The sequence below is a fragment of the Tupaia chinensis genome, unplaced genomic scaffold (assembly GCF_000334495.1).
Source record: "Tupaia chinensis unplaced genomic scaffold, TupChi_1.0 Scaffold139218_1, whole genome shotgun sequence".
In the NCBI taxonomy this organism is placed as follows: Eukaryota; Metazoa; Chordata; class Mammalia; order Scandentia; family Tupaiidae; genus Tupaia; species Tupaia belangeri.
In genome coordinates this window covers 1563789-1585497 of record NW_006199107.1, presented here as the reverse complement: position 1 = coordinate 1585497, position 21709 = coordinate 1563789, and the positions used below count along the sequence as shown (strand labels likewise).

The 21709-nt window shown below is 35.7% G+C and overlaps 1 protein-coding gene across 16 annotated transcripts in view; it reads left to right on the top strand.

Annotated features, from left to right (window-relative positions):
• Positions 1-21709, top strand: part of ZBTB20 (zinc finger and BTB domain containing 20) — an 885897-nt gene that overhangs the window by 303130 nt on the left and 561058 nt on the right. For 2 of the 16 annotated variants that reach the window (XM_027765662.1, XM_027765671.1), the window contains exon 4: positions 17152-17193. The exons of the other annotated variants lie outside the window; for them this stretch is intronic. The gene's annotated coding sequence lies outside the window, so the exon portion shown is untranslated. The remainder of the gene's footprint in view (positions 1-17151; positions 17194-21709) is intronic. 16 annotated transcript variants of the gene reach the window in all.

Here is a 21709-nt window from a genome sequence, read left to right as displayed (position 1 = left end):
TTTTTTTTTTTTTTTTTTCTTTCTTTCTTCCCCCCCTCCCCCCAAGAGTCCTGTGAGTTTGCAGACTTACAAAGCATTGCTGAGTGGAAAACAGTTGACTCAAGTACTCTTTTACCTCTAACTTCTCTCTTACCATATACTAACCACCTCCGTATATTCGAGTCTTCTTTCCCATTGACACTTCAGTGGACACTGAAAACAAAAACTTTCTTTTTGAAGAGCTGTTTTATATGATAAAGACCTGCAGTCTTAGGAAAAATTGTTAACCTCTTAAGGGTAAGGGTATGCATTGTTCACTGGAGGACAGAATGCAATATTTTACCCTGTATGTCCAAGAACAGGACAGGTAGCAACACAGATTAGCATTGCAACACAGCTTTATCTTAGTGGAATCCCAGGTTGTTTTAAGAATAAGATGGGAACAAAAATAAAAGAAGGGATTAAATCTTATCAAATCTAATAAAGGAAGTTATAGTAGCTTCCAGGAATTTGAACCTCCTAATTATAGGGGCCAAACTACGGAGAACATGGGCAGTTAAATAAAGTACTGTTGTTTCTTTTATTGTTTGATAAAATAATTTTTGCCCCTTTTACATGGTATATTTTTAAAAAGAGAGATAGAGCTTGGTATATGTGAAACAAAGAGCTTACATAGTCACTAAGCTGGTTGGTTTTTATACCTTCCTTTACTGAGTATTGTCCTTCAGTACAATACAGAGCCATTTCTTTGTTCTCACAAGCTAGCAGTTAAATTGTATGTAAATGCATGCAAATTAGATGCTGTCTAATAAAGAGAGTCATTAGATGGAAGAAATATTTAGTTTAAGGAAAAAAAGCAGGTGTATTGTATAAAAGAAAATGTAAGACTACAAAAAAGCCCAAACTTTTGTGGACAGTTATAGAAAAAAATATATTAAAATAGATTTTTAAAAGACTTACGTCTTCCTGACCTTTCCTTGGTGCTTATATGTATGTGTGTGTTTCTAAAATATTTACATATAAAACTAGGGGATTGGCTTCCTTCCCAGAATTACTGGAAGCACCTTCACCAGGAACATTTGGACTTGAATAATCTCCACAGCAGCATTTTCCTTCTTGAATTAAATGAATTGTAAAATGGATTGATGATTGGTCGAGGAACAGCTTATTTGGGTTCCTTTCCCTTAGTTGATAGAGGCCTACTGGCTCTGTGGTGGGTACCTTGCAATTAGTGATCTTCGTTATTTTAAGATTCTCCTTCTGTAGAACTCCATCTCAGCCTTTTAAAGGTTAATTTATACGCCTTCAAAGAAACATAGACTGTAAACTCCTTGAGAGGAACCAGCAATTCCTTTCGAACTTGGCCAATGTTGTATCCAATGTTTACCACAGTGCCTAGCATTTATTAGGCATTCGCTTTTCTTTTTTAAATGTGTACATGAATGATTGATTTTAATGGTCAGTGAAGTGGTTATGGGTTTGTCAAATACCTTTGTACTCTCCAGCATATAGTTAGTAAAGCAATTCCTGAGGCTTGCATATAGCACTTGTGTGGTAAATGCTGAGTGAAAAAAAAGATTTTGCTTTCCCATGTTCTCACAACTAGCAAAGGTATTGCGAGCTCACCATAGGCATCATTCATTGTGGCAGCTCTTTGTGAAGCAGAAATGAATAGGCCTAGTAGTCTCCTCTCAGAACTCCTAGCTGGTTAAAGGAATCAGATATGCAGATACTTGAAACATAGCAGACTGTACAAAATTAAGTTACAGCTAAAATGGGAACATGAGCAAGAAAGAGAGATTCTGACTGAAGAATATCAGACATAGTTTCTTTTCTTTTTTTCTGAAGAGGTTTTTGCTATAGGGCATGTGCGCTTGCCAGACAAACAGAGACGGAGAGATAGAAAGAGAGAAATCACCAACCAGGGGGAATGGCCATGCCACAATCCCTTCTCCTCCTTTCTCCTCTCGGGATCTTGGGCACACATGCACACGCACCCGGCATGAGTTAAAGCCACCGGGTCCAGGAGGCAAACCACGGTTTACTACATGGGAGTCCAGCGACATAGCCATTATGCTAACTGCTGGTCCCCAGACATGGTTTCTTGAAAGAAAGTGGAATTGAACTAAACCTTGAAGGTGGTAACAGATGTTTGGCTATGGTAATATATTGAATAGCAGAGATGTAGAATTCTCTAGTTTGCAACCCTAAATTAATAGAAATGTACTAGGTTTTCCTTTATTCTCTAGTGAATTTCCAGCAACAGCTTGATTTTATCCTCCATGGAAACACAAATGAGATCTATGATGGATAAAATAAATACTAAAGTAAAATTATAACTCCAAGTCAAATTTTTAATTATATTCAGTCATTGAATAAGAAATAAGGTAAAATTTGCAAAAGGATTTTATAACTTTTTAAATTTTATGGAATTATAAATATAAAATTTCTTTTTATTCATAATGTCTAATGTTATGAAATAAAATTTCTGGGTAAGAGGTTTAGGAACCTAGAGTGGGACACCTCATGTATGTTGTGTCTTACAGTTTACAAAGGACCTTCCTAAATTGTCATTTAATTTAATGAATGAATTAATTCATTTCACTATAGGGCACATGTACTTGCCAAAGAGAGAGAGAGAGACAGAGAGAGGAGTGGAGGAGTAAACACCTCCCATAGGGAATGGTCACCCCACAATTACTTCTCCGCCATTTCTCCTTCTTTCATGAGTTTAGGCATGCACACATACTATACAGGTCAAGTGTGTTTTTCAGGCCACTGGGTCAGGACTGTTACTATGCAGTCAGCTGTGCGGGATCCATCTGCCTTAACCAATAGGCCATGGAACTGGCTCTGTCATTTTATTTTAATAACAACCTTTGAAGTAGCAGAACTGATATTAATTATTTCCTTGTACAAATGAGAAGACTGAGGTTCTGAGATCAGCCAGGGTCACGCAATAAATGTGAAAGCCATTTTCCCTGATCAGCTGTCTGCTTCTTTCCGTATACCTCATCTTCACCCAGAAGAAACACATGGAAAGTTATATAGTTACAGAAGAAACGTATATCTTGATTTCTAATTTACTTCTAATAGTATCCATTGATCTAGTTTTATATACCCATTTTATTTATTTTACCATGAGTACAATATGTAAGATCAAAACTAAGGGAGAAGTATATGGCTAAGAAACTGGTTTTTTTGGTAACTGGGATGGCTATGGAAACCATAATGGGCCTATGATTTGAATGCATTATCTTTTTTATTTTATTTTTGAGTTAAAGAAAAGATTTCTACATAAGGTACAAAATACGCTTCACTGAACTAATCTTGGAGGTAACCAAAGGGCTGTGGGACTAACAGCTTTTGATATTACTTAGTGCTTATTATTGTTATTATTATTATTTCTTTTTAATTATGCAAAGTGCTAATCAGTTTGATTATGCACAGTGCTAATCAGGTTAATTATGCAAAGTGCTAATCAGTTCTTCTTGAAGCTCACGAGGAGAGCAGAGGTGCTGGCGGTGAATGGCGTAGCTAGATGGGGGTAGTCACGGCAGTCATTCCTTATTAAGATAGGAGAAGACAAGATAGCAAGGGGGATTTATCCATAAAAATAAAGAGGAAAAGAAAAAGAACTATGAGCGCATAAAAGATTGTGGTTTTGGCAGGATGACTTTATGCATAGAAAGCTTTTTCCCCCTGTTGCATAGTTTGGTTGGATAGTCTCTGCTATATTTTGAAGGCACTCATTTGAAGCCAAAAAGACTGCAGAGGGAAAGAAACAGAGTATTGTATAGCTAGACAAGTTGTCAAAACAACTTATTGTAGTTGGCAAGCACCAATTCCTGGGAGGACAGTAGAGGAAGTAGAATCTAATAGACCTATACATGAAAGAGGACATCAATAAAGAGAATTGAAAAATTAAGGGAGTGCCATTCTGATAAAATAAACAGGGCCATCTCACTACTGCATTGTTATTGGGATGGCCGTGTGTGTAGCATATTTCCCGAGGTGAACTGAGGGCTGGCTTCTTGGTGCTGGCAGTAGTCTCTATTGAGAGTGGTGATGACGAATATGACAATAAGGGTTTTATGTAATAGCTCCTAGTTGGATCAGCTTTGTGGCTGCTGAAATCAAAGTGAATTTTAATATTAACTTTCAGGTCTGTGCTTATTATGCTGGGTGACTTCCTGTGAAGATGAGTTTATAGCAATATGTTCATATGTTTTTATAGAACAATGACCGTGGAGCTCCCCTAGGAAAGCCCTTTTTATTCGGTCCTCCTGCTCTATTCTGTGGTTTGATAAGCTATCAATGAAATGCTGCGATACTTACTTGTTTGAATGTATTCAAAGAGCAGAAAGCCTTACAGAATTGCTAAGTGAATATACATTTTTATAAAGAATGTATTCAATGCATTTTTTTTCCTTTACTCTGGAATTTGAGCAGGAAATTTATAAGTCATTTATAAAAGGGAGGGTCTACTTCCCTCTTTATAATTGGACAGTATGTTTACCTTTCCTCTTTAAGTCCATGCTTAAGCACATCTCATCTTCACAAATGCCTGAAGTGAGCTCGATTTCTGGAAATCTCCAAATTATGGACATTTGCTATCAAGGCAAAGTCATTGGTTGAGGTTTCCAAAATAAAACATATTAATGAGTTATTTGTTAAGGCAACATTGATTCTGGGATAAAGACAGGCTTTCCATTTTCCTCTTTTCTTTAACCAGGAACAATTTCATTTTAAAATATGAAGAGAATGACTTAAATCTTTGGTTTCCAAGGAGAGTCTGGAAAGAAATAGATTGTTAGAGGACAGCGCCCACAAATTGAGAAAGCCTGTTGGGGGCCCTTCAGGAATTTGGCTGGAAAATTCTGTTATAAACAGTCCTTCTGCTCAGCTTCACAAGAACATGGCTTTAGAAATGAAACATTATTTCTGTGCTCCCCACCCCCCAAACTAAGATAAGGATGAGATGCTTATATTACTACTTTGTCAAAATCTTTTGAGTTATTTCCCAATAAGTTTAAAAAGTCTGAAAACTTTGCTAAATAATTCTACCCAGTGGGCACCTTATAAATTCCATTCATTGATGTTATACTAAACTCTTGACTCCCGATGAAGACATCTAAAGCTACAGACCTTGCTGTGTAAGACATTCATAATGTCACTGGAAAGTTTCAAGGAGAAAATGATGTGATTCAAAGGTAAATAAAAAATTAATTTAGTAACATATAACTAATATGGCCAGTCTCCTGAATAATTACACACTCATGCCTCATTTACACACACTCCCATGTATAGACTCATTCATTTCTTTATTAAACCAATGTTATTTGAATGCCTGGTTTTGTTTTGTTTCGTTTTGTTTTGTTTTGATTTTAATGTTTACTGTGTGTCCATGTCAGTATCAAGAACCTCTTAGCTAATGGAGACATAACTGACTGAAGAAGAGGCAAGATAACTGGCATTGTGAAGGTCATCCAATAAGATGAGTTGAGATTTTTCTCATGATACTCAGACATAGGAAAAAAGATTGAGTATTTTATTTCTCCTCAGAACTCTTTTTGGTAATCTATATGATTCAATGGTTGGACCTCAGTACTTCATTTGCAAAATTATAATTTGGATTAGATGGTTTCCAAAGCACCTTTATCTCACATACTCTGTGCTAGAGTTTATTAGTTGAATAGACTATAAAATTAATTAATTTGGAATTACCATGTGAGGAGTCCTGGGTTAATAGAAGATCTTTAGGACTCTGACTTTTTTAAAATAAGTGCTTACCAATTCTGTGGATACTGTCTCCTTGAATTAAAGCGAGAGTGGGTGTGAAGAGGGTGTACTTTGGAATAATTTTAGGTTTGAATTCTAGTTCTTCTAGTTACTAGCTGAACAAGTCATAATTGCTTTGATTTTCTGTTTCCTTATAATTCCTACCTTATAGGTTAGTTATGGGTGTTAGTTGAAATAAACCATGTATATCACCGAACTCAATGTCTAGTGGGACAGCACAACCTGGCTCTGCTCCAGGTTCTGGAAACTACTCATCTTGGTTCTTGCTACCCAAAATGTCTTGAACAGATTCAACTCCTTTTCCATAAGCTGTCTTTCACTGTAATAAGTCTATACTTCAGTTTATTCAGTGCCTTCTCTCCCATTATATTTTTAGTTTTATTTTTTTGTGTGTGCTTCTTATATATTTCGACCACTTCCCTACTTTTTCTGAGTCAGCTGTTGGTTACTTTTATCTACCGTATATAACATAGTTTTAATTACAACAACAAAAACATTTGTACAAATATTATTCGAGACTATTAAATAGAAATATATTGTCTCCTTGAGAGCTATGCTATAGTTGTTTATGTTTTGAATTCCTTACTAGAAACTTGTTGAGTATGAGGGTAGAGCCTAAGTCTTATACTCCTAGTGTATATAGAATAGGCTCTTCTAATAAGAATCACACGATCTAGACCAATGTGGGGAAGTGGTGATGCAAGGTCCCTGCAAGGCTGGAAGCCTTATGGCTGACCGTGTGTATGATTATCAGCCCAATTACAGGGTACATACATGTACTCGAGTACCCAGGATCCTGGGAAGCTGGAGGAATAGGGGAAGGGGATCCTAGTGTGATGAGACCCTGTTGAGGTTACTCCTCTTTTTCTGTCTTTTTCACGTGGGCACATACACACTCTATCATGAAAAAAGAAAAAAAAAAGAACAAGGAGTAATAGAATGTATGATTTGTTGGTGAATAAAGTGTTTTGGGAGTGGAGATGTTGGGAAAGCTTCATGGAATAGGTATTAAGAAGACTTGTTGAAGCAAATAATATTTGAGTTTAACCTTTAAAAAAATGTACCCTGCCCCCCAAACACTGGTGGAAAGAGAAAATGGATTCTAGGTAGAGAGAACATGAAAAGACTCATGAATACAAAAAGTTGATTGATAGCTGCAAGGCAAGGGGATCAGGTGACAGAAAGGAAGACTAGAAGATTATGTAAATAGGGAATATGTTATGAAGGACCTATAAGTGTTCATAGTCTTATGTGAATAATCTTAGCTTTTCAAAATAAGTCTAGTTTATGGTACAGAGCATAGCATTGACAGAATAGACATTAGTTTTTGTGTGTGACGAAAGAAAAGGTAAGATTTAGTAACCAATGAATCCAGGAAAAGAACAATGAGGGATCACATCAGAAAGAAGGTCTGGGGGACCAGCAGTTAGCGTAATGGCTATGTCGCTGGACTCCCACGTAGTCTACTGTGGTTCGAGTCCTGGACCCAGTGGCTTAAACTCACACCGTGCGCGTATGTGTGCGTGCCCAAGATCCCGAGAGGAGAAAGGAGAAGGGATTGCGGCATGGCCATCCCCCCTGGGGGGTTATTTCTCGCTTTCTATCTCTCTGTCTTGCTCTGTCTGTCTGGCGAGCACACGCGCCATATAGCAAAAACCTCTCCAAAAAAATTTAAAAAAAGGAAGAAGGTCTGGATCTGGATCCCTGTTTTCTCCCACACTAGCTTTGTGGTGTACAAAATTCACTTCTTCCTGAACTACATAGTCTCCAATAACACTCACTACCTTCCTTTCATGTAAACATATGCGTTTAAGTCACTTTCACTAATTGTAATTAAAGAGAGCACTTTGGATCCCAGCAGTTAAAGATGATTGTTTTTTATTAATGAGAAAAATAAATTTTATACTAATAGCACATTTAGCCTGAACTGGTAGTAAGCTATTTGCAAAGATGAAAAGGAAGCTGAATATGGACAATATTGTTCTGACCAGAAGAAGATGAATAGGATCTCAAAAATTCAAAGTAAAGTTATGGCTCCAACAGTCTAAGGGATGAAAGATATTAAGATTTATTTAAGAGAGCTCTACATTTTGGGGATGAATATAGATAGTAAAAGATAAGCCATGGACTATCCTCATTTTTATACTCCATGTATTTAAAGTTAACTCTTACACCTTATAACTACCCAAAACCAAACAGACAAACAAAACAACAAATAAAAGAAGAAATGAAAGGGGAAATGAAACAATGGAGATACTAAGAATTGACATAAGCAGTGGTTTGCAAAGCTTTAAGGTCTTCACATATGTGATTCAGACAAAAATAATAGTTTCATAGGCCCATTCTGGAGTCTAGTGGTTAAGTGACCCAGATCATATGTAGATGATTGTGGTTTGAGTCCTGGACACCAACAGCTTGAAAAACCCACCAGGTACATGTGTCTGTGTACCTAAATTCTGGCAGGTTAAAAAAATGGAGGAGAAGGTATTGTGCCATGACCACACCCCATGAGGGGGTGCTTTCTCCCTCTAACTTTCTTTCTCTCTCTCTCTCTGGCAAGTACGCATGCCTTCTGACAATTAAAATAATAAAAAATAATTTCATATGAAATTTATAGACCTCTCCTTTCTTTTCTTTTCTCAGTTCTGAGATTCTTCTCAATTCTGTCCTTCCATTTCCTGTAAGGATTCTATTTAAGCTAGCAAAGTATCAGGAGTTTGGTAATATAGAATTAGGGGGATGGGAAACAGAACTAGAAAAATTATCATTAGGAAGAGGGTTCATTGGGGACCAGCAGTTTGGGTAATGGCTATGGTGCTGAACTCCCATGTAGTTGACTGCAGTTCGGGTCCCGGACATGGTGGCTTAAACTCACGTTGGGCATGTGTTTGTGTGTGCCCAAGATCCCAAGAGGAGAATGGAGGAGAAGGGATTGTGGCATGGCCATCCCCCCTGGGAGGTGATTTCTCGCTTTCTGTCTCTCTGTCTCTCTCTGTCTTTCTGGCAATCACACGTGCCCTATAGCAAAAACCTCTTAAAAAAAAAAAAAAAAAGGAAGCGGGTTCATTGTAAAATGTCAAAGTTTGACTTGGAAAATGGGAAATGAATGGATATGGAAGGGAAAATGAGCTGAGAGGAAAGAAAATACCTGTGAGGGATCGATGGGATGGAGAGAGATTTTGGAGGTGAGAGAGATATTTTTTGAAACATAGTGGCTATTTGTGTGGAGAATATTTTAAAAAGGCAAAAAGTTCAGTATTTTCATGCAAAGGTGAATGAAAATAGGAATGATTTATTATTAATTTCTGCTTGACCATTATTTCTTTGAACTATCTGGCATCACCTGGGCCAGAACCTTGTTTCGACAGTCTACTACCAGTCACCAGCTGAACAGAGTAAAGAAGTAAGGTTCGGAATTTTTGGTATTTCATAGTTAGTTAGACTAATGTGATTTAGGTTTCATTTAACAGTTCTTCTTGATGTTAATTTAACCCAACAAAAATATGGTAATGGAGGAAGGATGACCAAAAAGTATGGAATTTTACCAGTCACCTCAGTATGGTCCCAATTTCTTAGCATTTTACGTACTTGCTGATCTACTTGATGCTGTTGTTAGTTTGCTGTAGTGCACCTGTGCATAACAGAGAGCGAGAAAGTGAGGAAGCACCTCGCAAGGGGGATGGCCATATTCAGTCCTTTCTCCTCTAGAGATTTTTTGGCTGGGACACACTTGCACCTGGTGTGTTTTTCAGGCCGGGTGGGAAACTTAATTCTAACTTAATTCAGAGTTTTTATTTGTTAGGGTTTAGATGAGCAAAGTAATTTCGTATTAATCACAATAAATGGATGCTTAGGTAAAAGAAAAGACCTTTACTTTTTAGGCATTATTATATTCTGGAATAATCTTTAGAAAATTACATGGTCAATTAATCATGATGCCAATAAGAAATGTTAGTAAGTAAAATATTATCCAGTAAAATACCATTAGCCACTAAAGAACAACTAGGGTAGCTCTTGATTCATAAAATTATTCTCTGGAAAATTATCAACCATCACTGACACATGTGGATGTATTTCAGTTGATGTATGGAAACTTGGTGCCACCTCAGTACCAGGATCAAGCACTGTGTGAAGATTTCATAATATGAATCACATCGTTTTCAATCTATTTTTAATTTTTTGCTATGGTGCATATGCTCTTGTCAGAGAGAGACAAAGCAAGAAATCAACCTCCAAGGAGTATAGCCATGCGACAACCCCTTCTTCTCCATTCCCCTCTCAGGGTTCTAGGCATGCACATACTTGTGCCTGACATATTCCTCAAACTGCCAGATATGGGACTTGAACCATGCAGTCAGTCATTGAGGATTCAGCTGCCCTAACTTCTGCTCCATCCTCTGGCCCTACATACTTTTTTAAAGTAAATTTTAAACATTTTCAACTGTCCATTTTGGACCCTTTCTTCTGTTTTTATTTTTAGCATTAATAAAAAGGAATGCATACTTCATACTCTTATATTTATGTTACTGTTTTTAGAAGAGGAATTCCGAGTGGGTTGTGTAACGTTAAGCATATGGCTACATATAGATAAAAAAAAGAATTAATTAAAAAAAAAACCTGTGGCCATTAGGAATAAATATTGGTAATAACACTGATAGAATTTCACACATATAGTTTATTGTGAGAAAAGTAGAAAGATTTGCTTAGAACTTAGATAAGAAAAGAGGCTTTTTTAAAATGAAATTTTAAGTAGAGGCATTTGTTATTAAAATAGTAGCCTTTCTAGTTTGGCTTCCTCCTCCCATGTAAGAGGAAACATCTTAGGTCAGATGATTTTTTTCCTATAGTTTTCAACAGTACTTAATCGAGTAATATTGGATTAGATTTCCATAGCAATCAAACATTGTAAATCAATAAAATATCTATGAATAGCAAGTGTTATCACTGCTAGAAACTCTTCCATGATATAAAAAACATAGAAGCAATGAAATGACTAAACATGAGTAGCACAGTTTTGGGCATTTTCTTGTTTGTTTTGGTTTTAATTAGCTTAGTAGAGGTATAGGAAAAGATTGAGTCTTTAGTCTCTAAAAATATAGAGAAACTGTTCCTTGTCCTAGCCTATGTCTCTAACAGGTTGTTTACTACATTTTTACAAGGGCATTTCTACACTCCTTGGACAGGAACCCACATTTTAGAACTTTATGTTACATTCTGGGATAGAGAAACATCAGCCAATAAATTGCAGCTGAGAGAGCAGGTTTTTTGTTTGTATCTTTATCATCTTTCTTTGAGTATGTGCTAAGATCATTTGAATTTGGGAAGGGACCGCTATGATCTTACAAAGAAAATATCAAGTATGAGTACAAAGACAAAAGAGGAGAAATTTAAAATTCAATTAAACCAGAGTGAGTGTCATCATGGTATGAAACTCTCTATGTACATAATTTAATTTAAATTGACAACAAGTTAATGCGTTATTGTCTCCACTTTTTATGAAGAAACTGAGGAGACTAAGAAGCCATCCAGCTGAGGGTTATTGTCAGGAAATCGCCAAAGCGAACTTGAACTGATAAGATACTGGTGAAAATGAAGTTGAAAAGTGGACTTGATTTAGTAGTTACAGAAAAATATGATGCAAGAGAAGCCAAATGAAGGATTGTTTTAAGATTCTGAATTAAAAACCACCACTGATGTTGAGATACACAGCACAAGTTGGTTTGGGTTGAGTAGGCTTAATTAGAGCAAGACTTTGAACTAGCTTCTAAGGTTTTTGGTTTTTTTCTCCTATTACTCATGCATTTATGCTACTTTACAATGAGCAGAAATTGGGGAAAATAAATCCATAATTCTTTAAACATTGATATCTCTTCAGTAACCTATTTTGAAATCATTTCCAATTTTTAGAAATTGATGACTCCAGAAAACAATGAGATGCCAGTGCCTCTTCAGAAGCAGCTCAGTTTTACACTGAGATTCAAAAAGCAACGATATAATATAGTCATTTAACTATAACCAATATTCTATCATATGGGACTTTCTTTTTTGCCTGCATTAAAGTTACTGTTAAGGGAATTAAACTGATTATTTGCAATTTTTCTCCTTTCTTGTTCCCTCTTCCACCTGCACAATATTTTCATACTGAGTTGCCATGAAAAGAATGAAAAATACTCAATCCAACCATACACATTTTATTATGAAAAAAATACTTAGAAGATTTATATTGGTCAAGCTAATGTAAGATGATAATTTGCTTACTAAAAAAATGTTTTGAGGGAACCAGCAGTTACGTAATGGCTGTGTCCCTGGACTCCCACGTACTCAACCACGGTTTGAGTCCTAGACCCGGTGGGTTAAAACTCATGCCGGGCGCGTGTGCGTGCGTGCCCAAGATCCCAAGAGGAGAATGGAGGAGAAGGGATTGCGGCGTGACCATCCCCCCTGGGGGGTGATTTCTCGCTTTCTGTCTCTCTGTCTCTCTCTCTCTGCCTGGCGAGTGCACGCACCCTATAGCAAAAACCTCTCCAAAAAAAAAAAAAAAATGTTTTGAATGTCCTTTGCCATTGAGCATGTGTAACTAGTTTAAACAAAAATTCTGTGTATGGTGGAGGGCTTATATTTGCATTTCTTTGTGTATTTATGTATTTTTTATCAGGACTTATTTTTCTGTTTATTGACCATAGTCTTTTGTACAATTATAATGTATACTTCAGCAGCAGACATTTGGATATGTAGTGATAGGAGTTTCTTCGGTCATGTAGCTAGAAGAATATAAAAATTCATTGTATTAGTTTTGATGCTTTGCATGAAATAGATTTGCAACATGAACTTCTAGTTGAATAGGACAAAATATTATGCTCAACAAGCTTTAAGGCAGATTAACAGTAGGTAGTGTAGTGGTTAAGGCTCTGGACTCCCATAGGGCCGACTATAGTTCACATCCCAGACCTGGCGGCTTGCTTTCTTACTTTCTCTCTCTCTCTCTTTCTCTCTCTCTCTCTCTCTCTCTCTCTCTCTCTCTCTCTCTCTCTCTCTCTCTCTCTCTCTCTCTCTCTCTCTCTCTCTCTCTCTCTCTCTCTCTATTTCGCCCTAGTAAAATAAATAAAATAAAATAATTGTTTTTAAAAAATGGTTTTGTTTAAGGAGTGTCTGGCTTTTCATCTGCTTGAAGAAGGAGCAGGTCTTATTTCCAGTTGCTGAAAGCTCTGATGCTGACAAGTGTGTCAGCTGTGGTTACTTTGGGGATTTTGGCAACAATAAGCACTTTTCCTTGAGAAAAACCATCATAGATACCACACATTGGAATTGGACGGCTTGCTTGTATTTTCTATTTTCTGTAAAAATCAAATTTGCTTTTCCTTCCTTTCCCAGCTGTTGCAGCTTCCTTGGTTTTAGCTTGGATAATGGGAGAAACACATGTTCCTCAAGACCCAAAGCTAAACTCACTTATTTTCTTCCTATGAGAACTTATTGAAGTCTTAAGACTTGCCCTAAACCTAACTAAACAAAGATATTCAGAAGGAGATTTGGCAGGGAGAGTGTCTGTTGGTGATGGGCCTATGTTAATTGAATCAGTTTTTAGGACTATGCATATATTTCAAATGCATTAGTAAATTTCAATGTACCATCTCCAGGGTGTTTTCAGCTGAAAACCTCAGGGAAGTAATCTGTTCCATGGAGAAGTCTTCATTCCTTCGTAGTAGACATCTGATAGCAAAGGACATATGTGTAAATTGAACTGGTGGGATATGTATATAGTAAGGCATTAAATAAAACCTGGTCTTTTCCATTACATTCCTTCACTTTTCCTGTAACCTGTTACCTCTCAAAGGAGAAGGTCACATGTATATTCCCAGTCAGCTCGTGATCATGGTAAAGAACCCAAATTCCCTACCAGATCAAGGTAAAAGGGAATAAAAGTAGCTTTTCTACTTGATGTCCTTATCCATTTAGTTTCTGTGCCATCTTTTATTTCATGTAAACAAGCTGGTCATTTGACCAAACTGCATATTGTGTTTTAAAATTTGTCATCTCCTCTCTCCTCTTTTAAGAATCCAGTGTCCACAGGGCATCTTCTTCCTCCTCTAGGCCTATTTTTGTTCTTATTGAGGGACACTTTGCTATTTTGTAATTCTTTTTTGTTGGCTTTTGTTATAAAAGCAATATAATAAGCAATATTCTGTGACTATTTCTGTATGTCAGACACTATGCATTTTATATGTTGTATTGGTCAGGGTTCATCAGAGAAAAGGAACTAATAGGCTATGTACACATATGAAAGAGATATTTATAAGGGATTGACATGAATGTTTATGGAGGTTTTCAAGTCCCAAGATCTGTAGTTACCAGGCTGGAAGCTCAGTGAAGCCAAAGATATTGTTTCATTCTTAGCCTGAGACCCAGGAGAGCTAATAATTTATTTCCAAATCAGCAGACTGGAGACTCAAGATGTTTTAGTTTGATTCCAAAGCAAGAAAAAAAAAAAATGATGTCCAGTTCAAAGATAGTCATCCAGAAGAAATCTCCTCATATTTATGAAAGAGTCAGCCTTTTTATTCTATTCAGACCTTCATGATTTGATAGGGCCCACCCACATCAGGGAGGGCCAATCTGTTTTACTCAGTTTCTGATTCGGATGTTAGTCTTATCCAGAAACACTTGACTGACATAGCCAGAATAACGTGTGATCAAATGTCTGGATATTCTCTGGCCCAGTCAAATTAGCACATACGAAAGCCATCACAGATGCATTATCTAACTTAATTCTGACCAAAATATAACCCAAAATCGCATAACATAGGTACTATTTATTATTGTCACCAAATATAATGATTAAGAGTATAATTATTAAAGTGAAATTGCCTTTATTCAAATTCAGTCTTCACTATTTACTGTAATGACATAGGCAAGTTACTTAACCTGTTTCCTTGTTTCTAAATTAAGGGTAATGGAACCACATACTTTGTTGAGTAAAGGTGAGGATTAAATGAAATAATGCATGTAAAACATTCAGTGTTTTCGACTGAAACATACTTAATACTCAATGAAGACTAGCTATTAGTTAAATGCTAAAAGAAATAAGGGTTCATTGTGGTTAAGATCCTTGCCAAGATTACATAGCTAGTAGGTGATAAGAGTGGGTTTTGACCATTTCTCTTTACTAATCTCTATAGGGAAGCAATATAGTACAATGGTTAAGTCTCTAGTGTTAGATTCCATGGATTCAGCTCCTGGCTCTCTTACTTACCAAAAGGTTTTAGGCAAGTTATTTAATTTCTCTGTATTTTCCTCATTTCTAAAATAAAAAAGAAACAGAACTGTTCTCAGAATAGTATGGAATCAAGTGATTTCTAAGGAAAATGCCATCATCCATAAATTTTGAATGATTGAATTTCAGACACAGGAAGCTATAGAGGAGAGTTTTGTTTTTGTTTTTGTTTTTGTTTACCCTGTAAATCGGTTTCTACTAGGATGGGTAAGATTCATGAAATCTAGGGAAATATTGAATATACATTAAGATATTAATGTTATAGATAGCCTTGTTTTGCAAATTTCTTCAGAAACTTTTTGAGAGAGGATGGAAATGATGAATTTCATTTAGAATAGTTGTATGTATCTTTAAAATGAAGTTAAAACCAATGGATAGGAGATAGAAGGAAGAAAAGATGGAATCTGTTATCTGATGAAAACTCTAAGATACCTTGTTTGTGTCCTGTTCTTGCCCATTTAATGGAAATAATGTAAGATTCACAACCTGGTACCAAATATTTCCATCTCTAATATATAAGACATGAAGACTCACAATTTCAGAATGTTGCATCTGACTTTTCATCTTCCTATGAAAAACAGCTGAAAAGGCAAGAGCCCTTGGGAACTGTTTCCTACATATGTATTTGTTTTTAGACAAATGTGCTTGTTTGAAGGTCTGTAACACCATGGAAATGGACACCATGGAAATGTATAGTTGGGAGGTAGAAGCCTTAGAAATGTTGACTCAATCCTTGCTTTTTCTGTGTGATGGATTAAATGCCACATGCTTCAGTTTGCTGTGTGTGGGGTCTTTCAGCACTGTTTATAATAAATGGTGATCCTGTATGAAGGACACAAGAAACTTACTGATTTCTTTCCTAAGAGATTAATGAGAGGTTGGTTGTCATTGGCTGTTGGTTATGGAAAAAGACCTCCAGAGAAAAATCATGTATGTTTATTTCTCTCCAGATTTTTTTCATACACATGAAATAAGCTTAAAATTAACATTAAGGGCATCTTTAAAGGGGAAACATAAATTCTATATGCTGGCTGAAAGGGGCATGGTAATGAAGGGAAACAAAGATAAAGTTACTCCAATGCCTCAAAGTACTGAAAGAAATTGCAAGTCAATTTGTCTTAATATCAATATCATCCTTAACACTTTTACCTACTCAATTTCTTTTTTTTTTAATTTCTATTTCTTTTATACATTCAATCACGTTACTTAGCTTACAAAATGAATATTGCAACATGTGTACATTTCTCACCAGTCTAGTTCACCATACTAGAAAGTTATCTTTAATAGATAATAATCTATTTATTTAAAACTTAACTCCTGAAGCCATAGATAAATTTGTCTTTAAAAACTTTTTCCCTGAATTACTACAGCCTTTTTTCCTCCTACAACTTAGGGCCTTATCAAAGTAGGCAATAGTTGTGGATATCATAATATGAACACCATAGGGATTAGATTAATATTTTATGGTAAACATTAGATAGAATTGTCCTTTCTACCATAAGATGGCAGTTACTTTATTATGCCCCTTGACTTTTATAGAATTACAGGAATTTCTTTCTCTCTCTCTCTCTTTTTTTTTTTTTTTTTTGACAATAAACATGAACAATGTTATTCAAAGGAAAAAAGAGTACTTGAGAAAGGGAAGACCAGGAGGGAAAATGTAATTGAGTCTGAAAACCTTTTTTGCCTTGGTTAAATAAATAAGAAATGACAAGAGGTGCAATATAATAAGAAACAAGAAATACTGAGGTTCAAGCAGACTGTTTTATTTAACTCCATTTAATTTTATTGGATTGAATTTGATAGAGACAATATCAGTGGACACATACATAGAAATTGGTAGTGCAATGCCTGGGGCTGTTGTATCATTGTCATGAACACGTATAAACAGAAAAGGAATGCTAAGTAATTCTGAATTTTACAGTGATTTTAAGTATAAAATTTCAGCTTTATAAATTCATAGAACCAGCAGGTGGAAGCAGATCTGTCACCTGTATCTAGTTCTTGATTTCAAAAGAAAAAAATAAAATAAAATACATCAAGATCATGTTTTTCCTTTTCTTCCTTTGCCAATAAGTGTTTATAAAATGTTTTTTTTCCAGCTAAAAGAATGTTTCAGCTTCATTTTAGAGGAAGAAGAAATCGTAAGTGGGCTGCTAGCAATGGTTAGGGTCCTCCTATGCTTGTGTCAAACTTAGGATCCTGCTGTGGCTGTGCCCTCCCACCCCCAATTCATGTATTTAGATTTGTTTGTAAAGGTATTAAGAAATCTGTTACCTTCCTCATGTCAAAAGGTAGGGCTTTGGGGAGTGATAAGTGATTAGGATGGGACCCCTCTGATTGATTGCTGGTGGACTTTCCTTAGAGAAAAAATGAGACCAGGAGACACATGAAAACATAGACCATGCTCTCCTGCCCTTCATGTTGTGATGCAGCCAGAAGACCCCACTGGAAGTGGTTCTCGGACCTTGCTTCTCCAAACTGCAGCTGAATAAACCTCTATTTTTGTATATCACTCAATTTCAGGTGTTTCTTTTTATAAGCAATGTAGCAGAGTAGAACAGGTTGCTTAGCCTCCTTGGTTTTCTTATAGATTGAAACGTATATAGCATATCTGAAAAAAAAAGTTTCTATAGCATATCAGAACAATTTGCAGAAGCTGCATTTGTGCCCCAAAAGTAAATGCAAAAGAACTGAAATTGTTTTCAAGTAACTAAATATCTCAAGAGTATCAGCATAAAATTCAATAAGTTCTGTTTTGAGAGAATATTTTTAGTGGACAGAGGTAGCACATATTATAGTCCTACAGGGTAACTGTGAATGAGGTCATTGTTGTAGTAGTGACTGTTCTAAATAGCCTACATGTAATAGGGAGTTTGTATGGTATTACTTATTTTCTAATACCTTGAGCACTTTTTTATTTATTTTTCTTTGAAATATTGGGTCGTTGAAAAACAATGATGCATTTTTGCATAGAAAAATATGTTTTGACTTTTCCGAAGACCCAGTAGCATCATTTTTGAACTTACCCATTAAGAACTGTAAGTAGATTCAAATTTGAGGCAGCCCAGATGAAGCCTGAGAGTATGTTTGTGTAGAAATTGAGAAGTGACAATATGGATAACTGAAATAGATAACTCAGACCTTTCATAACTCATCCTGATGCCTAAATTAATTTCTTAGACATTGGTCAGATTGTCTAGGTGACTGTCAGGTAGCTACTCTACTTTATCAATATATGTTGCAATTAATCATTATACCTACATTTTACTGCAATTCTCTTATGGATACTCGGAAGGAAATAGTTGTTTAAGCATTCACAAATTAGGATGGTAAAATGGTAAAAACAAAAATCACAGTTTATAGAAAGATTTTGTCTCATAGTTGCATTTATACAAAGATACCTGTCTCCCAGACACACGGAAAATAATTTAAGTTCTGAAATAGCAAAGACCTCATCTTTATTCCTAGAATCTCTTAGAATACCCAGCATAGTATATGATCCATAAATACCTGTTAAATAAATGAACTGAATTGTAAAAATGGTCACTATTCATCTAGATTTAGTCAAACACCGGGTCAAATTAAATGTTTTTACTCCTCTAGTTTTAAGAGCAAATGTTTAATAGGATATTCACAACTTACAAAATGGTGATGTTTCAATATTGATGCTGTTGAGTTATTTATCTGATTCATGCATTTGTTATAATAGATAGGGGATTGGATACATACTATGACCCAGGTGAAGTTCTAGTCTCTGAAAATATAGTAGTGAATGAGACAATAAATCCCTGTTTGTGTGAATTAGAATACTATCATATCTTCACTAGCTCATAAAACTAGCACTCTACTGTATCTAGCACATGGTGTGTACTCAATTATTATTAACTATTCTTAAAGATTGATTCTACTTCTTCAGGGATATTTATTTAGAGCTTTTAGCTTCTGAAATGAGTTATCAACTTACTTCACTTCCCACAACAAAATTCAAATAGAAGCACTCAGTAAGAAAACAGATGGTATTTTAAGTAGGTTTTTCTCTCTCTCTTTCTTTTTTTAAACAGGGTCTCAGTATGTCACAATCCTCTTGCCTCAGCCTCCTGAGTAGGTGGAACTACAGGAATGTACTAACTTGTCCAGATTTTTAGGGTAGGTCAGGAATTGAACCAGGGCCTCCCTTATGTCCTCAACCTGAGGAGTCACAGTATCTACCAGTGCTTACTACGTCGGCTTGGCCTACGTATAGGCTTATATTTTTCTATTGATCTTCCCTAGGTACTCAGTTTCAAAACAAATCCTCTTTCTACTTTTTAGAAATTCTTTGCTCTGTGGCCTTCGCAAGTCATGACCATGTGATTCTCACCTGAAAATAATGAAGATATGATTATATTCTAATTCACACAAAGAACACAGCAGAACTTAGTAAATTAATGTTTGCACAGTACTTAGAAATCTGAGGTTGAAATTGCTAAGAGAAATGTACAGAACTATTATTGCCACTAAAATGATGATAGACATTTTCCTATTAAAAATAATAATAAAACCTCAGCGAATTGGGATTTGGTTTTAAAAGTTGTATATCATATTTTAAAACAAAAATTCATGTCATCTAAAGGAAAAATAAAGATCATATCATTTCATTATTATGTGATATAAAATTTGTTGGAGAATCACTATTTAGGAATTTAAGACCTTAGGATTCACCAGTCTGGACAGATGCATGATTGCATCTTCTTACATAAGTGACAGGTGGCAGCTCCAGTGAAATGGCTTCCAAAGTCCTAATTTTTGCCTCTCTCCTTTAGTGTTGTTTGTTTGGAGTAAAGTAGCAATGTACTCTGGTTCCAAGAGTAAGGAGTTGGACAGGAGTGTTGTTTGTTTTTTGATACGTGTATGTGTGTGTGTGTGCTGTTGACTTTTTGGTTTAACTTCAGCCATTAGGTGTTTAAGCTAAAATGGCAGACAATAAATGCCCCCACAGCAACAAACTCTAGTTGCAAGTCAGGTATGAACACATTCTTCCTGGAATAATGATTCTTCCATGTAGATTTCATATAGTATGTGATGTCTTCTCTTGTTGGCAGAAGATGAAGTGAGTATAAACTAAAACTTAAAAGAAAACAAATTAACTCTAAATTTTCTGTATTTGACAAACATCTACCACCTACCAAATATTAAGCACAGTGCTGGTACTAGTGATACCATGAGGAATAAAGCAAAGTCTTTGGTTGGTAAGCTTATATTTTAGTAAGAAAATAGACAATACATAATGAATACATAAGTGAGGTAAAGTAGGGGGAGATGGCAAGCTATCTTATAGGATCATCAGAAAAGTCATGAAGCATTTTTACATAGAAAATTTCTTTTCTGATGACCTAGTAGATATCATAGTCAGTGTAAGTCTCCTACAGAGGTGACATTTGGCTAGAGACCAGAATCAAGAAAGAAACCTGCTTAACTCTGGGGAACAGCATTCCAGACATAGGTAAACAGGTGATGAGGTGGGACTTAGCATGGTGTGCTACAGGAAAGTAGAAACACTTTATGGAATTTGAAAAACTTTAAAACTCTGATGAATCAAGTAGATACTGTCCCATTTAATCTATACCTACTTGCCTTACATGACATGTAGGGTTGAAGAACATGAAGCATCTTTACAAATTGATTTCTAGTTTTAGTTTTAAAAATATTTTCATGATACTTTCAATTTTAGTAAAATCAAATGTCACAGCTCTAAATCTTTTCTGATAGACCTGAAGTTTAATCTCCAAAAATGCTTTTGAGTGGGAATGCCACAAGATAGTTAAAGCACACCAGTGAGAAAAGCAGGGTAACTGTGAGGACAAAAAGCTGGAAGCACAGCCCCATAGGTGTGGTGTTTATTTTCAGCACAGACAATATCTAACTGATATATCCTATCTGTTAGAGAAGATAGAGAGCCTCTGCTTTCACAATCTCCTTGTAGGTACTTCTGACCCTTTGGTTTAACCGATCTTGTCAGATGAATTGAGTATGATGGATATCTGTTGTAATATTGTAATCTGTAATGTTATTCTGCCTATGGAAATCTCCGATTGTTCAGATAATACTGACACTTCTTATATCATGTTAAGAACTCGTGAAGACTTTTATAAAGATAAAAAAATTAAACCACAATTTTTGACATACACAGGATTGCTTCTTCTCCATAGAGGCCTATGGCAAGTCATTTAATAAAACACATAATCAGATCCTACTTTTGCTGTACTTGCAGAGTTTCATATATTGAATGTCCATAGTGACAAACATCTCTAGAAACGGAATTGCACTTCAGTCACTTTTTTTAGAACGTGAAAGATGGGGTTAGTCCCTTACCTGTTTTGTCTATAAAAGATTGTTTCAAGCATCAGATGTGAATGTAGATGTGAAGACAGAGTGACTGATAGTTACATGGCATTGTAGTTGTATAGTGTAGTTTAAACCTTTTCTTTATTTATGCACATATTACACTGTCATTTACAAAGGTAATTGAACAAATAGTTGTTCACTAGCTATTGCAATCTTTTATAAAATACAACCTTTACTAAGGACACCTTATGAACTGCATGTAGAATATTGGAGGCCATTATAGGAATATAACTTTCTCTGAAGGATATTGTATAGACTCTCAGAAAAAAAATG